Source organism: Propithecus coquereli, unplaced genomic scaffold (genome assembly GCF_000956105.1).
Source record: "Propithecus coquereli isolate 6110/MARCELLA unplaced genomic scaffold, Pcoq_1.0 Scaffold138, whole genome shotgun sequence".
NCBI classification, from domain to species: Eukaryota; Metazoa; Chordata; class Mammalia; order Primates; family Indriidae; genus Propithecus; species Propithecus coquereli.
Window position 1 is genome coordinate 2795792 of NW_012138080.1, and position 13030 is coordinate 2808821.

A 13030-nucleotide genomic window follows, 5' to 3' on the forward strand; every position below is an offset into this window, starting at 1 on the left:
TTTGAGGTCATTGGTTTGTAACCTTTTTTCTTTTCTGATATAGACATTTAGTACTATAAATTTCCCATTAAATGCTACTTTAGCTGCTTCTCACAAGTTAGGATATATTATATTTTCATTTTTGCTCAATTCAAAATACTTCTTAATTTCCCTTTTGGTTACTTCTTTGACTCATGGGTATTTTTAAGCATGCTATTTAATCTCCAAATATTCGGGAGGCTTCAAAGTATTTTTCTGTTATTAAAGTTCTAATTTACTTGCCTCATGGTCAAAAAACAGAATTATATTAAAATTATTGAGGCTTCTTTTATGGTCCAGAATATGGTCTATCTTGGTTAAGAAGACATTCCATGGAAATCTGAAAAGAATGTGTATTCTGCTGTTGTTGGATACTGTGATATATAAATGTCAATTAGAACAAGTTGGTTTATAGTGTTGTCCAAGTCTCCTATATCCTTACTGATTTTCTGTCTACTTGTTCTATCAAGTACTGGAAGAGGGATGACATTTCTGACTATAATTGTGTATTTATCTACTTCTTTCAGCTCCCTCAGTTTTTGCGTCTTATATGTTTAGTATTGTAATATCCTATTGAGGAATTGACACTTTTATCACTATGAAATGATATCCTTTATCCTTGGTAAAATTCTTTGTTCAGAAATCTACTTGGTCTAATATTAAAACAGCCACTTCTGCTTTCTTTTGATTAGTGTTGCACAATATATCTTTTTCCACTTTTTTAGTTTTCACTTAGTTGTGTCTTTAATTTCAAGTGACTTTCAGGGTCTTAATTTTTTATCAAATCTGACAAATTCTACCTTTTGATTAGGATTTTTGGAACATTTACATTTACCATTATTGATAATATGGTTGGGTTTTTGTCTACCATTTTGCCGTTGGTTTTCTATTTGTCCCATATGTTCTTTGTTCACTGTTACTTCTTTCCCACCTTCTTTTTGGATTAATTGAATATTTCTATGATTCCATGTTATTTGCTTTTTGGCTTATTAGCTATAACTATTTGTTTTGTTATTTTAGTGGTTTTTCAGGGTTTATCTTACTCATCTTTAACTTATCACAGTCTACCTTTGAATGATATACCATTTCACATAGAGTATGTGGTGTTAATTTTATGTGTCAACTTGACTGGATTAAGGGATGCCCAGATAGCTGGTAAAACATTATTTCTGGATGTATCTGTGAGAGTGTTTTCTGGATGAGATTAGCATTTGAATCAGTAGACTGGATAAAGAAGATCCATTCTCACCAATGTGTGTGGGCATCATCCAGCCTTTTGATGGTCCAAACAGAAAAAGATGCAGAAGAAGAACACATGTCTTCTTAAGCTGGGACATCTATTTTCTCCTGCCCTAAGATCTCAGAGCTCCTGGTTCTTGAGCCTTCAGACTCTGGGACTTATGCTAGTGCCACCCCACTACCCTCTTCCACCATCAGCTTCCTTGGTTCTCAGGCCATAGGACTCAGACTAAATCATAGCACCAGCTTTCCTGACTCTCCAGCTTGCAGATAGCATACTGTGAGACTTCTTGGCCTCCATAATCATATGAGCCAATTCCCACAATCTTCATTTATATATCTGTATCTATCCTATTGCCTTTGTTTCTCAGGAGAACTCTAATACAGACTGCAAGTACCTTAAAACTATATACTTCCATTTCACACTAAGCTTCTATGTCTTATGACAAGTTTTATCCACTATTTCTTCAAAATTTTTTTTTATCCTGCTTCTCTCTTCCGTCCTTTAGGAACTCCGCTTACATATATATTAAACCACTTAGAGTTGTCTCACAGTTCATTTGTGCTCTGGTCATTTTTTTTCCAGTCTATTTTTCTCTGTGTGTTCTATTTTGAATAGTTTCTATTGCTATGTCTTCAAATTCACCAATACTTTCTTCTGCAATGTCTAATATGATGTTAATCTCATCCAGTGTATTTTTTTTATCTCAGACATTGTAGTTTTTGTATTTTCTATGTCTCTGCTCAACATGCTCAATCTTTACTAGTTTCTTGTATTTATAAACTTAAAACAGTTATAACTGTTTTAGTACCCTTGTCTATAAATTCTATCATCCATGTAATTTCTTAGTTGGTTTCTATTGATAGATTTTTCCCTTCACGGAATTTATTTTCCTGCTTCTTTGCATGTCTTGTAATTTTTTATAGGTTGCTAGACATTGTGGATTTTACCTTGTTGAGTACTAGATATTTTTATGTTCCTATAAATATTATATCTTGAGCTTTCTTCTGTGACCCAATTAAGTTGCTTGGAAACAGCTTGATTCTTTCAGGATTTTTTTAAGCTTTGTTAGGTGGCAGCAACATTTAATCTAGGGCTAATTTTTCCCACTACTGAGACATAACTCTTCTGAGTATTCTAAGCAATGTCCTGTAAACCATGAAAGTTTCCACTCTGAATGCAGGAAACAGGAAATATTCCTGACCCCGTGTGATCTTCAGAGATATTTTTCCTCTAATCCTTTTAGGTGATTCTTTCTTTGCCCTTGAGTAGCTTCCTCACACACATGTGCTGATTAGGACCACTCAACTGATGATTTGAGTGGAACCCTCTATAGATCTCTGGAGCTCTTTCTCTACAAAGTCCTCACCACTGTGCTACTCTACACTGCGAACCATAGCCACACTGCCTCCCCACACTTCCAGCTGCATCTTCCAAACCCAGGCAGACTGCTGAGATCCACTGGGTTTCCCCTCCCTCTACCATAGCCTGGAAACTCTCCAGGCAGTAAGCTGAGGTGATCATAAAACTCAACTCTTTTGTTTTCCATATTTTAGGGATCACTGTCCTTTGTTGCCTTTATGTCCAATGACTTGAAAGCCCTTATTTTATATATTTTGTCCCATTTTATAGTTGTTTGGGGATGGAAAGGTAAATATTGTCCCTGTTACTCCATCCTAGTTGGAAGAAGAAGTCCTGAAAATACTTTTATCATAGCACTTCCTATATCTGTTTATGTAACTGACCTTCAGAAGACCATACTTTCTTTGAGATTAGAGAACACTTTACGCACCACTAAAAATGTAAAATATATTCTATTAGTATTGATTAAACTGAGTTATGGTAGAAAGTGTCTCAATCATTCCCATTCTAGTAATGGCATGGGAGAGATAACTTCCTTTTGTCTGACATAGTATATGGTAGTTAGTATTTCTGGGTTCTGATCTCACTTCTGCCACTAAAGGGCCAATATAATTTTGGACAAAACACATAATCTTGACAGTTCTCAATTGTGAAATGAAAATAACTGCCCTTGTTAATTTCCCAGGATTGCTGGGATAAACTTTGTAAGGGCTAAAACTCAGCCCAATAAAAAAATCATCAAAGGCAGTAACAAGAATCCCCCAGGGTGCCTAAGAAATGATCACACCTGGAAATACATTTTTGAAGTGAATATAATTGACTATTTATCAATGATACCTTCCAGAATTGTAAAATGCTAGAACTGATAATGATTCTTTCACATGTTACAGATAAGAAAACTCAGCCCAGGGAGGTTAAGTTTTCTATGCAAGGCTACATGGACAGTCAGTGGCAGAGGTGAGAGTGGATCTCTTCCCATCACAACACCATGCCTTTCAGTCCAAACCATCATTTTCTTGTTTTCATTGATGATTTTTTTTCACTCACTTTTTAGCATCTCCGATGACTTCACAATCTCAGCATGGTGCATTTCCATGGATAAAGTGGATTGCAACGTCATAATTTTTTTTTAAAAATTGTGAAATACAAAGGTCACTTGCATAACTGTCCTGGTAGGCAGTAGGAGGATGATTTACAGACGCAGAGAATATTCAGTAGCAAAGGATTCCTCTGGCAGTTAGTAATGTTAACTCTATGCCACATGTTGGAGTTTGAAACTGCAACACTTAGGGAAAGAAAACTCAAGACCAACACAACTCACCGTTTAAGCAGTGATCATCGAAATTAAAACAAACACCGCTATGTGTCAGAGCTGACCCATGACCAGTCAAGACCAGGGGCTCAACAATGAAAGTAATCCAGAGTAGGAACCGAAGAAGAAAGAGCCCAGGGGGGATGGATGCTGGGTGAAATCTACTGAGCTCCCTCTATTGGACAGGCCCAGAAGGCACAGACCACGAAAAGGGAAAATCAGAAAACGTGGTCCTCCAAAACACAACGTAACACAAGATCAAAGGGCCTCCCTGGAGCTGAGGTCAAATGGAAGATGAAACTGGCATGAAGTCTGCAGTATCAGGCACTCGTACGCTGCTCGAGTTGTACCAAAGATGCAACATGGTAAGGGCTTCTCCCATTACAATCTTCTGGAGGATCTCGGCAATATCCAAGGCATTCTTTAGAATAAACACTCCGGTTTTGTGTTGATGGTGGAATGCACCCTGGATCCTGAAATTTTCTTCTAAGCAGACCCTCTGTTAGAGAAGCCCAGCAAAGGGTCTACACAGCCGTTTGCATTGTGATCTTTGAGAATGCCCTGCCCCTTGGTTGTTCAGTGTGTAACCTTGCAACTGTATGTGGCAGCCCTCGTTTGATATTTTGAGACAAAATACATAGGAGCTATTTGGTGTTTCACACAATTTACTAGGGATCTAGTCATGATGTAAGACTCACCTCTCCAGTTCAAGCACCTAAACAAAAAACATTGTTCTGTCTCCTTCGATTTGGGTTTCTGATATCTGGTTTGCGGCATTGAAAAGGATAAGAGGCCAGCTAAGTAGAAAAATATCTTTATTCAGAGGCAAATAAATATTGTACATCTAAAGACATTTTCTCACCCTCCTGAGAAAATGAAACCTCACATGGATATGGATCAGTATATCTGTAAATTTTTATATAAGTCAGTTAGGTTAGATTATGGTACAATAATTTAAAAAACCCCAAACTTCAGTGGCACAAAGCTATGAAGGTTTATTTATTATTCACAACAAACATCCATGGCAGATCAACTGGGGGCTCTCACTCCAAGGCCCGAGCTCAGGGAGTAGCTACTGTCTAAAATTTTGCCAGCAAATATGATAGAAGGAAAAGAGAATACCAGTTCCTCACAGTTGCCATCTAGAAGAGACATACGTTGGCTTTAATTAACATTTACTGACCAATGCAAGTCACATGACCACGTCTGCCAGTGGCCGGAAGTCGAATTCTTCCCACAAGGAAGTGAACTGGCAATTGATGAACAATGACTCAGCCCAGCATGAAAAGAAAAGATTTCAGAGAAGTCAACCTAGGAAGGTGCCTAATATTGGGGGCAAGATTTTTTAAATTCATCTACCCATCCATTCGTTCATTCATTTACCTAGCTAGACTGTTACTCTCTGCCAGGCTTTGCGCGGCGTCACTTGGGAGCCTGTGCTATTCCCCAGGATGCGGGTGGCCTGCCCAAGTAGCCGTTTCCACATCTCACCAGGAGGATCCAGTGAGGAAGCAGGGACGCACAGGGAATGAGAGGAAGACCAGACTGAGGGAACAGTACTGCCTCCGTCGGGAGAGGCAAATGAGGCCAGCCGCCAAATTCCGAAAAAACAAGCAGGCTACGGATCAGCAAGAAACTATGAATCTCGTTGAACAAGGCATAAGAAAATGCGGAAGGGAATAACAGAGGTCTGACAGAGGAAGGAGAACCCAGCCCAGTGAGCTACCAAAAGGACCTCACTGATTGACATTTGAGGAGTAGGGAGGACACCAGAGAAGGCAATAAGTTGAAATCAAGGCCTGTCCCCAAACACCAGCCGTCAACTGCCCTCAGGCAGAAGTCTCTGGACACAAACCCCCCCAGGCCTAGAAGACACTCCTGCAGGCTCACCAACAGACCAGTGCGCTTCCTGGCACGGCCGCAGACCACTCCACGGCCCAGCCACCCTCCTGGGACAGCCACCGTCTTCCTCTCCCTTTTCCATCTTGAATGGCAATTAGGAGAAGGTTAACTGAGTGTCTTTCTCCCAGGAATCCTCTTCCACTTTTCAAAATCACAGCGTTAGCAAAAGAAAATCCCAGCTTAGGCTAACAGGTAGGAACGTGGTGCAGCCCTGGGAGCTGCTGTTGGAAGTGGGGAGATTGGGTGAATCTTCCCAGCGGGAGGTTAATACTCATCATTCGGAGTTGCAGCTGAGGCCCGTTTGAGTGACAGGCGGCCGGGAGCTGAAAGAGCCGCTCGGATCCCAGAACTGCTGGCATGCAGGCTTGAAAGAGATTTATTTCAGGATAATTAGCTGGGAGTATTAAAGGTGGCCAGGAAGATCCGCAATTACTGTTTAGCAAACAGAAAGGAGACACACACATGGAAAAAAAAAAAAAAAATCCAAAAATGAAATTAAAAGACCCAAATTTTTCTCTACTTGAAAGTTGTTGAATAATTGAAAAAAAAAAGCTCAAAGCAACTTTATTGCATTGACACACATACAAAAGTGTCAGAGGAGAAGAGAAGGGAAGAAAAGGAGGGAAAAACAAGCATCTTGGGTGACAAGGATGATGGCAAAAGTACTCTCTCCAAGGCTGCATATTTGGTGTGCAGAATCTCATGGCAAATTGTTCTTACATCAAAAGGGAACTTTCGCACCTCTTTTCTCATTGCTTCCTTTTACCCACATGAAAAGAATGGTGCCAACACTAGTGTTCAGCTTTAAAAAAAAAAATCAAATCAAATCCTAAAGAGCAAGTATCTGAAACAAGAAGTTTCACATTTCCCAGACATTTATAAAGAAGGAATGAAGGAAAGAGGGAAGGAGGGAGGAAAGGAAGAAAGAGAAGAGGAGGCCTTGCTACTCCATCCTTCGTGCTCTCGAAGAAACCAGCAGCTTCACCGGAGGCCAGAGGAACTGACAGCATCAGAGGGCTGGGATATTTCATGCTCTCTATTCTAGTACACTTTGCCACCATGGCTGGAGACAAGGTTGTACAAAAAGGAAGATAGTCCATTTTTACCTCATTTTAACATGAGGGGACCAAATATAGAGTTTTCTAAATAGTCCTATCAGGGAGAGTCTTGTTCCTGATTTGTCACAAATAGAACAGCACTTCCTTGCCACATCTGGTCACCAGCCTTAGCCAAAGAGGTAATAGGGTCGCGTCCCGCCGAGTGGCGACACTGTTGGAGCACTCCGAGGAGGGACCCAAACGGCTCCTGCCCAGTCACAGAATTCACTCACTAGAGATGCATCCATCCCTCAGCTTTGAAATGTCCACTCTCTGGTGTCTCCCCATAAAAAAGCTCCTGGGAAAGTGGAGCTTTGAGTTTTCATGAGCTAAGGTCTTGGCCCAGAGTCTTTCAAAAGCCTTCAGAAATAAATGCCAGGGTCCCGGCAGAGGGATCTGAGGAAGGGGCACCCGAAGGAGGAGTGGGCCGAGCCGGCAGGGGGAGGCCAGCTTGCCCCAGGTTTGCCACCTTCCAGGATCGGGTCAAGGGCAAATGCCACACTACTCAGTTGGGTCGGCAGCTTTACAAAGAAAGACCAAGTCTCTGGCCTTGCCTGTTTATATCTTGCTGAAAAGACCAGTAACATTTTTAAACACATGAAACAAGAGTTTACATTATTTAGGAAAATATACATATGCAGTGAAAGTACAAAGTATGCATGGGAATGACACACACAGACTTCTCAGAGGGAAGGGCCTGGGGCTTCGGCTCTGCCAAGTCTTTGCTCTTTAGGAAAGACAAAAACACTACAGGGAAATAAGGACAGGTACACGGCTTGGGAACAGCAGGAGAGGGAAGCCCGCTCTGCCACCCATTCATGGCTTCCAACAAAGTGTCACGGAAGATGTGGGATTAACCAGGGAAAGTTCACCTACACATAAAATCCAAAATAATGTTTCACCAAATAAATATCTGTGCACTACGGACCAGTCAAGTTGACACATAAAATTAGTCATCACAGGTAGGTAGGTAGAGAGACAGATGATAGATGGATGGATGGATAGACGGATAGGTAGATAGATAAGCAGACATGTAGCTATAGAAATACATGAGAGACAGAGAGAGAGAGATGATAGAGACTGGAGATATTAGGTTCCTAGAAAGACATACTCCCACAATGTATATTTTGGAGGAGAAGTAGAAATATTACATATTTCTTAACTATTTAAATTTTTTACAATGAAAATGTACTAATATTTATGTGGGGGGGGTGGGTATTTAAGAGTAAAGATTCTAGAGGGAAGAATGAGAAAAGAATGCTATTTATGCCTTCAAACTTCTGGCAAAGGAGCTCTGTTGTCCTCTGTTCCTTTGTCGAAGGAGGTTAGTGTTACAGTCACTGGACACTGGGTGTGGAGAAGTGAACGAAAGGGAGGAAGCCTAAACTCGTGGAATGTATGTACATTCATGTCGTTTAATCCTAAAGCAGCTGCATAAGGTAGGTATTAATGCCACATTTTCGTAGGTAAGAACACTTGGGTCTGGCGATGTTAAGAAAATGTCCCTAGGTCACTCACGTTCCAGAGCCTTAGTCTGTCCACACCCTAATCTCACGCCCCTCTTAGGACAAACACCGGACTCCCTCTGCAAAGGACATCTGTGTCTCTTAGAAATTAGCAGAACAAGCATATTGCAGCTTTTTCAAAGAGATTTCAGTTTCCCTCCAGCAGCCCAGATAAACTTTCCACTGCCTATGGACCCTGGCTGTGGCTGGCAGCCGGCTCCACCACAAACGTGCCAAACGCAAATAAAGTTCGAAGGACAAATGAAGCCAGAAAGCATCAGAGCTTTCTATCCATTTCCAGACTTATTATTTCTTATTATTTCTTGAGAGTGTCCACTGCTCTTTTAAAAACAAGGGCCCTATTTTGTGAGCTGCTCAATGGTCTATTTTAAACTCGTGGCTGTGTTTGTTTATGTTCAATCCTAGGCCTTGCTCTTTGCAATAAACCGCCACTGGCATCGCAGAAAGCCAGTGGAGACTGCCATATCACTGCTTACAACTTTCTCACTCCAAGAAAGGGGGTGGAAATCGAATATTTACAATTGTCCAAATTCTGAGAGGGCCCTAGAGAAGAAAAATGGTGCCAAGCTGACAAGTCTAAGAATTCCTGGGGCAGAAGTGAGTAGTATGTAGGGATTAAAATGGAACAGGGTGAGTTCCCATACACCAAGGAAAGGAACAAACATGTTCATATTTATCAACAAATACTTTTTGAGCACCCATTGTGTGCCAGGCACTGTTCTAGGCACTTGAATACATCAGTGAACAAAACAAAGAAGCTGCCCTTAGGGAACTTATATTCTAGTGACAGGAAGCAGATAATAAACAATAATTAATAATGTTGTATATATTATATGAATAATATGTTAACAATGATAATTAAGAAATACATTAAAGAAACTTCAGGTGCCTCACATAGAAACTCAAGACTTTTCCTAAAGAGAACCCCAGGACCAAATGTGACACAATCTAGTCATTCCAAAATTGTGACAACTGAATTCTGAACATCAAAGGTCTGATTTTACTACTTTTCATTCCTCCTCATCAGCTTGGCCCAAATCTCTGCTCACTGAGGCTGGGCTCCAGCATAACAGGGAAGAAGGCCAGACTGACCCTCCATGCCCCCCGGGCCCTCCATTTCCTGGAGACAAGAAAGCTATAATCTCCATGCCAACACCAGCAAGACCCTCACTCCCCTGTCCTCCAACCCTTCAGGTCAGGGAGAAAGCAATTTGATACAAACACAGGTTACAACTGAATGGGCTCTGGTTTGCATCTCGCAAATACTTCCTTTCTTAATTTTTTGCTTTTATTATTTTTAATTGACACAGTTGTACATAAATGGGTACAGTGTATATATTTTGTATACAATGTATAATGATCAAATCAGAGTAATTAGCATATCTATCACCTCAATTATTTATCATTTGATTATTTGATTTGTGTTGAGAACACAACAGAAAATCTGCTCTTCTAGCTATTTGAAAATATACAATAAATTGTTGTTAATTATAGTCAGTCTACTGTGGTATAGAACACTAGAACTCATTCTCCTACCTACTTGTAATTTTATACCTATTAGCTGACCTCTGGCTACCCCCCCACCCACACCCCACCCTTCCCAGCCTCTAGTAACCACTATGCTACTCTCCACTTCATGAGATCAACTTTTTTAGCTTCTACATATAAGTGAGAAGATGCAGTATTTGTCTTTCTGTGCCTGGTTTATTTCACTTAACATAATGTCCTCCAAGCTCATCCGTGTTGGTGTGAATGATAGGATATTGTTCTTTTTATGGCTGAATAGTATTGCATTGTGTATTTACACCACATTTTCTTTATCCATTCATCTGTTGGTGAACACTTAGTTTGACTCTACATCTTGGCCATCATGAATAGTGCTGCAAGAAACATGAGAATGCAAATATCTCTTCAACCACTGATTCCCTTTCCTTTAGATACATACTCAGTAGTGGGATTGCTAAATCATATGGTAGTTCTATTCTTAGTTTCTTGAAGAACCCCACACTGTTTTCCATAGAGATTATACTAATTTACATTCCCAAGAACAGTGTATAAGAGTTTCCCTTTCTCTGGATTTTCACCAGCATGTTATTTTTTGTCTTTTTGATAATAGCCATTCTAATCAGGGTGAGATAACATCTCATCAAATCTGCTTTTCCCTGGTGATTAGCAATGTTGAGCATTTTTTATATACCTGTTGACCATTTATATGTCTTTTTTTTTTTTGAGAGATGTCTATTCAGCTCATTTGCCCATTTTCTAATCAGAGTATTGGTTTTTCCTGTTGAGTTGTTTCAGTTCCTTGTATATTCTGGATATTATTTACTTGTTAGATGAATAGTTTGCAAATATTTTCTCTCATTCTACTTGTTGTCTCTTCACTCTGTTGATTGTTTCCTTTGCTGTGCAGAGCTTTTAAATATAATCCCATTTGTCTATTTTCACTGTTGTTGCCTGTGCTTTTGAAATCTTCTTTATAAAAATTTTGCCCAGATCAATGTCCTGAACTGTATCCCCTCTGTCTTCTTATAGTAGTTGTATAGTTTTTGGTCTTACATTTAAGTCTTTATTTCAATTTTAGTTGACTTTTTGTATATGGTGAGAGATTGGGGTCTAGTTTCATTCTTCTGCATATGGATATCCAGTTTTCTCAGCACCATTTATTGAAAGGACTGTCTCGTCCTCGATGAATATTCTTGGTGGCTTTGTTGAAAATCAGTTGGCTGCAAATATGTGGATTTATTTCTGGACTCTCTATTCTGTTCTATTGGTCTATGTGTCTGTTTTATACCAGTACCATGCTGTTTTGGTTACTATAGCTTTGTAGTATATTTTGAAGTCAGGTAGTATGATGCTGCCAGCTTTGTTCTTTTTGCTCAGGATTACTTTGGCTGTTTAATTTTTTGTGGTTCCACATGAATTTTAGGATTGCTTTTCTATTTCTGTGAAGAATATCATTGATATTTTGATAGATGTTGCATTAGATCTGTAGACTGCTTTTGATAGTATGATCATTTTCCCAATATTAATTCTTCAAATCCATGAACATGGGATGTCTTTTTTTTTTCCCTTTCCAATTTCTTTTATCAGTGTCTTGCAGTTTTCCTTGTAGAGATCTTTCACCTCCTTGGTTAAATTTATTCCTAGGAATTTTTTGTAGCTATTATAAATGGAATTATTTGATTTATTTCTTTTTCTGCTAGTTCACTGTTGGTGTATAGAAATGCTACTGATTGCCATATGTTGATTTTGTATCCTGCAACTTTACTGAATTCATTTATCAGTTCTAAGTTTTTTGGTGGAGCTTTTAGGGTTTTCCACACATAAGATTATGTCATCTGCAAACAGGGAGAAAGTATTTACTTTTCAAATGAAAATCCCCCTCACCACTCCCTCACAGGGGCTATGCTTAACCTAAAAGCCTATCCCTGGTGGAGGAATTTCAGACTATAGGAAACCTGAGTAAGCAAGCTATTTTTAGACCAAGGAGCCTTCTGGGCACTTTCCTGGGATCACATGAGTCTCTATCCCTGCCTCCCAGGTTCGCCCCTCAGTCTCCCCTTGCATCCTTCACTGGCCAAATTTCAGAAGCAATTCATTTTACCCTAGAGACCAGCAATCACTATATAAAATGCAAGACAGACATCACATCAGAAAACCTGCACATCTGAACAAGACTTTTGTTAAGAAGGCCTTTGGGCACCTTTGGGGAAAAGGGATCCACCATAGATTTGATCTCGTGGTTTATCCAAAGGGACCCACACTGCAGTGATGTTCTAGACATCAGATCTGTGACTGATCTGCAAGTTCATTAATGAATGAACCTGGAATTGCACATTGCTTTGGCTCTAGAGAAAGCATATGATTACAGCATGCATGGTGGAAAATGCTATAATTAAAGATGCAAAACAGGGTTCATTACACACCCATTTTCAGTACTTGGAACTTTCTGAAATAGTCTCCTTTTCAGAAACAACATTCGTAGATAATGAGCCTCAGGGGGTTTTCCTCCACCCATGGAATAAAAAGATTTAAAACAGTAGGGTTGGGGCAGAAGAGAGAGTGTCCAAATCTTTTTTTTTTTTTTGAGACAGAGTCTCACTCCGTTGCCCCAGTAGAATGCAGTGGTATCATCGTAGCTCACTGCAACCTCAAATTCCTAGGTTCAAGCAATCCTCCTGTCTCAGCCTCCTGAGTAGCTGGGACTTCAGGTGAGCACCACAATGACCAGCTAATTCTTCTAGTAATATTTTTAGTAGAGACGGGGTCTTGCTCTTGCTCAGGGTGGTCAAGGGCTTCCAAATCTTTATAATGAAAAAGAAAAATGAGGCCTCCTTGTACAATGAAAAAGTGAAAGAAGGATGGCCACATCGCTCAGAATTGGGGCCTGAAGAGCTGGATCTGAAGGACTAGGACAGAGCGCTGGTTTGCATTCAGAAGGTGGCACTTGGAAGTTATATCATAGCTCTGAAAGACAGCATCTCAACAGTACATCATTGTCACATAGATTGTATCCTTTTATATTATTTAATAGGTTCACAGCGGTTTCTTCTGAGCCATTAAAAAATAA